Consider the following 7,564-nt stretch of genomic DNA (forward strand, 5'->3'; position numbering starts at 1 on the left):
TTGAGGTTGTCATTCCTAGAAGGCAAGTTGGAAGTGCTTAATTTCTGTTGCTTCTCTGCAGAGCTGTGTCTATACCATGCTACTAATAATTATGGTACAGCAGAAAGCAGTCAGTGGTAATGTTTATAGATTAATTGTTAGTTTAAAATGCAAGCATGAACACAAACTGACACACTAAAAATTATAGTGAAGTAAATATGTGAGGGAGTTCCTACAAGGCAGATAAATGAGAAGAGCATTTGTTAGACCAAACAAACTTGATTGTGTACTTTAGCATCATGAGTCCATAATTATTTGCTGTGTGATGTTGAAAATGTAGGGTTAGAGTGACTTCGCAATGTATAATGCTTATAAAAATGTATTTCACCCTTATTATTATATAGTGCACCCTTATAGCAAATGTGCAATCTGATGTTGATGAACTGCTTAAAATTAGTACAGTAGGATAATGGACTTTTAAACCCATAAATCATCTGAAAACTTTACGACAACTTGGCAGTATTGGTTAAGTCCAAAATGTGCCTTCATACCTACCCCAAACACTGATCATGAATAAATTTTCTAATGATCATGACTAAATAACTGATGCCTTCAGCCAAGCGTAATTATGTCATGGACTATGATAAATGCTATGGGCTTCACTTCTTAACTGTTTGACGTTGCTTAGGCCCGAGATGTGCCTTTTCGCTGGCAATGAATTTCTTTTGTAACCAGGATGTTTGGACTACAGTTCAGAAAGCCTCATGTAGTATGCTTCTGCAGCTGTGCATATTAGGGCTGTGCATGCATATTAGGGCTGTGCGATAATGAAAATACCTACATCTTGATAATGAAGACCAATTTTATCTTGATAAAGAGTGATCTGCATAAAACAACATAACTACACTTTCAATATAGACCATATCAGGATAGTTTATAGAGTTTCAGCAAATAGTTATACATTAAAACAGTCTATAAGTTGAGTTGGTAGGAGTTGAGACAATTCCATAAATATGTCATCCGAATATTTGTGCAATTACAAAATTTTACGGAAATTTACTATTATCTCAATAGTAAAAAAAACTGTTATTTTTATCACGATAATAGAAAATTATCTCAATAGGCATTTTACCTAAATTATCTCCCAGCCCTAGTACATATGTTCATTGACAGGAAATATTTGCACTATCACACTTATTAATGATGATGATGATGTCATAATAATTTGATAATTACATGTACAATATAATTACAAGGGGACAGGAGTCTAGTCTCAGGGTTACCAAGTTGCTAGAAAAGTAATAATAACTGGAGCCCTGGCAAGACAAAAAGAAACATTTAAATTACATGAAAATATCAACAGATTTGACTACATCCCATGATTGTGAAGCCCGAGAGTTCAATACCCTGTATAAACAGGAGATGGCAACACGAGCTGACTGCTGAAGAATGCAATGTATTTTACTCTTCAGTAGATGGCTAAGTTTTGTAATGAGCATGAAATACACTTTTAGATAGACTATGCATGATCATTGTTGGGTAGATATATAGCTGTTGGACAATATTACTTACATCCTCTGTTCTGTTGGTTAGTTCAGGATGAAGATTTGGAATTAGCTACATTTTACTTGCCATTTCGATTGGCACAGAAATGTAACTGATGATGAAGTGTACATATATATGTTGGCTATAACCAGAGTAAGTAGTCTTATCACCTGGACTATAGACTGTGGAGAGTTACACATCAGCCAAATTTAGCTCTTAAGCAAATGTTTGCACATATACTATAGTGTTAATTTTCTTATAATTTTTACCTGTGTATTGGTTGAATCATATATAGCTAGTAGCTTTTTACATCTTGATTATGGGGAAAGGCAGGGGGAGCCAAGCGCATGTTCCCTCTACCCCCTTATGTTCTCCATTAAGTTGCTTTGTTTGAACAAAGCAAGTACATCAAGAGTTTGAACGGCTCTAGTAGGGTCATTAAAAGTGATGCTGAGTAGAGGAGACCTGACCAACTAACACATTGAATGTGACTATATAAGCGCATCAAAACTTCATGCTATATACATGTTGTACAGGTTAGTTATATATGCAGTATAGGGTCACTTTGAAATAGCTAATTATTGTCATGCAGTTCCTGTTCGTATTATTTATGTAGAATTTCCATCCCATTAAGGTATAATCAGGTAAAGCCCTCTTGCCTGTGTTAGAATTATTAACTTTCTACATTGTCTCTTTACTGAGAAATGCTTTTGCCAACTGTTTTCTTTGATTTCAGCCAAGTCCTATCGTTTCCATGAGTTGAGTACTCTTTTGAAGGATACTTGAACTATATATATATACTTAGCTATACATGTGTAGTAGGTAGCTGATAACAAAATGGCTACAGCAAGAAATTTATAGTGTTATTGTTCTTCACACTGAGTGCAAGTCTATACACAAAAGAACAACGCCTTTGTACTTTGTTGTTGCATTGAGGATTTCAAAAGTTGTATCTGAGGAAAATTGCAATTGATTACGTAAAATGTCTTTGCTAAAGTATAAAAAACCAGGAGTATATTACTTTTTATATGGAAGACTTGTGCACTTCAGTTTTGTTGTGAGCTATTCAGACAAGAAGTTCAATCAAGATAAACTGATTACACTGAAATCATCAAGTACAAGAGATTATACAGTTGATGGCCGTATAATTAGGGTTAGTGATGGCTGGAGTCATCATTTATCATGATGCATCACTCCCAGCCTCCGAAGCTTCCTGATTATGAATATAATTCAATTAAGGAATAAAATAGAAACATATAACCATTGCCACTTTTTGATGGATAGAAGAATTTACACAGATAAATACTCTTGTAATCTAGAATTACAGTATAATGCATGCTCCTTTAACACTGTGTTCCTTTGCTATATCAGAGTTTGCATTCTGTTTATGAAATATATTAATGCAACAGGAACTTGTTATTGTCTGTTCCTGTTACATGTGTATCTATAGGATGTCACAAAGGGTGAGGGAGGTGTGTTAGCAGTGAACTCCTTCCTTGCCATATTTCAAAATCAATCTATATAACTGATGAAAAATACACATATTACTACCATTTATTGTATGCAAACCCAAAGTCAACTGAGTCACTGCTAAGAAGTGTATATTTGCTACTACAAAAATACAGCAACTAATAAGAGACTGAATCTGCTCTCCCCATGTAACCACCTACATGCAGCTTAGACTCACGGCTGCTTCTTCTTCTCCCTTTGCCAGCTCCTGGATCCTCCCCTGTTAATGTTAGCTAGCTAGTTATATGTTCTAAATTAGGCATCGTTTCTGGTTTTTCATACAAATGCATGTGCTTGGTTTTATTCTCAGGTGATGAATGCTGAAAGGATCTGGGAGGTTGATAGAATCTCCAGGTAGTGCATATGGATTCCATAATCTATGTTACTCTATGGGGTGCTACTCCAATTGTAAATTTATTGCATATATATGGATGCCTTGTCCACTATTTACTGGAGTAGCTATGGACTCAGTACTTTTTACTCAAAAAGACATTCAACAACTGTAAAACATTCAGTAACTGTCATGCTGCTTGTTGGGTAAGCGGTAGCAAGTGGGGTAATTACCTGGACCATAGGTAATAGAGTACATAAAATGCCTGGACCAAATCATCAGATCATTATTGGGATGGCCAAACAGTCCATCATCAATTTGCTCTGGAATTCTTTTTTGGCAATGCACCATTTATCTGGAACAAAGCTCTGTTTAACGTCATGCTTTTTGTCATTCTGTAACATATTGGCTACATTATTTGGTGCTGTGTATAATCATTCCATCACTTTTTGTGTGTGTTGTGCTTTAGCTATTTAATATATTTTGTGTGCCGGATGTTGTGACTTTTCTGCTTATACGTAGGTTATAGTTTATATGGGGCTTGTGTGTGTGTAGCTATATAGATATGTAATATTTTGGGGAAGTACTCAAGTGCAGGCCTATAGCCTCTTTAAATTCAAAGATAAATTATTTTGGAATCGAATGTGAGAATTATGTCACTGCCATCCATACACTCCAGGAATTAAACATTGCAAGCTATAGCTATGGAGAACATTGTACCTCATGTACCGCTACATTCAACCCTGACATTCAGCCATTGATTGTGCCATGCATACATCTGCTTTCTGCTATTCTATCCCACTGAAGCCATACATCAAAGTAAACAGCTGGGAGTATATGGTAGTTAAACCCCAGTACATATATGGAAAAGAAGTGCAATCAAAGCAAATTGAAGCCATACACACCATAAAATCAAGTTCAGCAAAATTTGAAGCCATACACATTGCAAAAAACAAAAACTACATATTCAGCAAACAGTTAAGCCATACACAACTGACATGCTTATTAACACACTGTTTATGAACTTGACTACTTCATAGTGTAGGATAGAAACTACCACCTGCACTCGTAGGATATCAAATTATCAACACCTTTGCTTCGCCACTGGTTGATAACAATGATATCCTACTCATCCTATCATGGTGGGGTGTAATTATAACTTCATAGTAGAGGTCCCCAGTAGAGATGCTGCAAGACATCTAAATGCTTGAATGTTACTAGATTATATTATCAGCAGCTCAGGGGTGGAGAATAGTACTCAAAAGTGGGGGGTGGGGGCATTTCATGTGGGGTGGCTGTAAGTTACAATTTGTGTTTTAAAATCATTAACTGTACCTTAGTGCGCAAAGCACACTAACATGCAAAGCATGTCAATACTAGGGTGGTCTGGGGGAATGCTCCCACTGGAAAATTTGAGATTTGAATGTTTCGAGATCGAATCTGAGAGCATTTTCAGTGGTATGTGTGTACTTGAATATGGCAGCGACTATCATTAAGATACTGTACAATTAGATACACCAGTAATTGAAGGCATTTCAGATCGACCCATGCTCTTGATTATGTATAGATATATGTGTTAATGAAGACATGTTGAATTAATTGTATTTTATTATTTATTTATTTAAAAGCTTTACAGTGCTGCAAGAGCAGCACTGATGGTCCACTGGTATCCTGTACCAGTGGCCAGCAGTTACAAGTAGTAAAGTAATTACTTAATTAGCTAAGTACACTTGAAAATTACATTAGTTATTGCTGTTAAAGAAAGTCAAAGTTGGGAGTTCTTGGTTGCTTGTTACAGTTCTTGGGTGCTTGTTACAGCTGACACAAGGACACAAGAAGGAGTAGCTACACTTGTTATCTGAATTGAAGTTTGATAAAAAGTGATTCCAAAGGTGAGTACGTAATTTTTGCTTGATTGTAACAACATTGAGATCTAAATCAATAACAGGGAGGTGATTCCAAATTCTTGGCAGTCTGTTGACATAGAAATTTTTTGTAATGTTGTCTGAAGATCTGGTTTGATTCAATTTTCGATGAGTGGCAAGTCGAGTGTTTCCAGTAGCAAATGTAATGTAGTTTGTGATGCTGAAGCCTGGATGAGGTGATTTATAACTCTTGATGAAGAACATAATGTCACTTAAGTCAAATGTATACATTAATGGTAGGAACCGTAATTTAAGAAGATGAGTCTTGTAGTCGCTGGTAAAATCGTTTAGTATATGCTTGGTTGCTCGGCGTTGAACTTGCTCAAAAAGGTGCATGTGTTTGATGAGATATGGTTTCCACAGGACTGAACAATACAATAACTGGGAGTGAACAAGGGATATATATAGTTGTTTCTTACTGCTGATGATGTTGTGAGTTGAGATGGTACGTCTCAAAAGGCCTAGCAACTTGTAAACTTTGGCAATGATGTATTGGTAATGTGGCTCCGAGGAGAGGTTGGAGGAAACTAAGATACCAAGGTCACGATGGGTGTCAGCTCTAGTAATAGCAGATAGATTAATATTATAGGTTGTTTGTAGCTTAGGCTTAAAGCTCATGTGTACACACTTGGATAAATTGAATGAAAGGTTCCAGTCAAAACTCCATTTGTATAGTAAATCAATATCCCTTTGCAATTGGTCTGAGTCAATCAAATTTCCTACAGTTTTAAAACATTTGGTATCATCGGCAAATAATAGTATTATAGAAGAAACAGCACAGTCTGGAATGTCATTGATGTAGATGAGAAATAATAAAAGACCTAATATACTCCCCTGAGGGATGCCAGATAGAACTGGTAGTAAGAGGGAGTGTGTGTTGTTTATTTTCACACATTGCTGGTGGTTTAGTAAATATGACTTTAACCAAAGCCATAAGTTACCTGAGATGCCCATTGATCTAAGCTTGAGCAGAAGTTCATTGTGTGGTACGCTATCGAAGGCCTTGCGAAAGTCCAAATAGATTACATCTGTTTGATCGTTGCCATTGATGATGTGATTGAATAGAATTAGTAATTGGTGTAGTGTTAATCTGTTGCTCAAGAAACCAAACTGGTGAGGTGATAGGCGGGCTGTAATGTGAGAGATAATCTTGTTATAAATATAAACCAAATGCTCCATCACTTTGGATATATTGCACAGTAGTGAAATTGGACGGTAGTTGTTTACTAGTGGCTTGTCACCAGATTTAAAGATGGGTACTATTGAGTGGGTGCGCCAGTCTGTAGGTATGACATGTTTTCATAGACTAAGCATGAAAAGAAAATGTGAATTAAGGCTTGTATAATGATAAAGCACAATGTTTTAGAACTTTGGGTCCTATGCCATCAATTCCTGTAGATTTCTGAGGATCAAGGGAGTTAAGTGCCTTAAGCACTTCATCTTCTGATATAGACACAGAGACTAAGTGGTTGTCTATGGAGGAGTCAATGGTATGGATATCATCCGGAAGGTCAAGTCTACTAGTAGTAAATACAGAGTGGAAATAATGGTTGAAAAGAGTGGCTTTGCTGAAATTGTCCTGTGCACTTGAACTGTCAGGTGGACTGTTGAAGGTATTAAATGGGAGTTGGTTATATTCCATATGTATTGATATATTTTAGAGTCATTGGTAGAAGCAAAATTGTGTATAAGAGTAGATTCATAAGTTGACTTTGCTTGTATGAATTCATTATTAAGGTTGGTTTCTGCTGTGTGTAGTCTTGTCTTATTGTTATCAGTGGGTGATCGAAGATACCTTTTCCTTAAAGTGCGCACACATGTGATATGATCTCTCAAAGTTGGTGTGAACCATCTTGGTTGTTGATTTGGGCCAAGTTTGATCATGAGAACACATTGCTCTATAGAAGAAAGTACAACAGGCTTTTTGAATGACCAGGTGTATTCAACATCACTGGAATGGGAACAGCCTGAAAAGTCAATATTACATAAATACATATTTAGGCCTCATAGTCACCTCTGGAGTAGTCATAGATATAGAATGATTCTCTTCTTTGGTGATGATTCGGATTAGTTTGTTTAATTTTAAAGGATATCATGTGATGATCCGACTTAAGAGAGGAAGAAGTTGTGTTGTATTGGAAACTAGTTCGTCACAATTGCTAATAATTAAGTCCAGTATGTTTCCATGTGTGTGGGTCGGGAATTCAATTAGCTGGGAGAAGTTATACTGAAAGACCAGGTCACAAAACGGAGACAAAAAATTTGAATCAGCACT

Source organism: Dysidea avara, chromosome 12 (assembly GCF_963678975.1).
Source record: "Dysidea avara chromosome 12, odDysAvar1.4, whole genome shotgun sequence".
NCBI classification, from domain to species: domain Eukaryota; kingdom Metazoa; phylum Porifera; class Demospongiae; order Dictyoceratida; family Dysideidae; genus Dysidea; species Dysidea avara.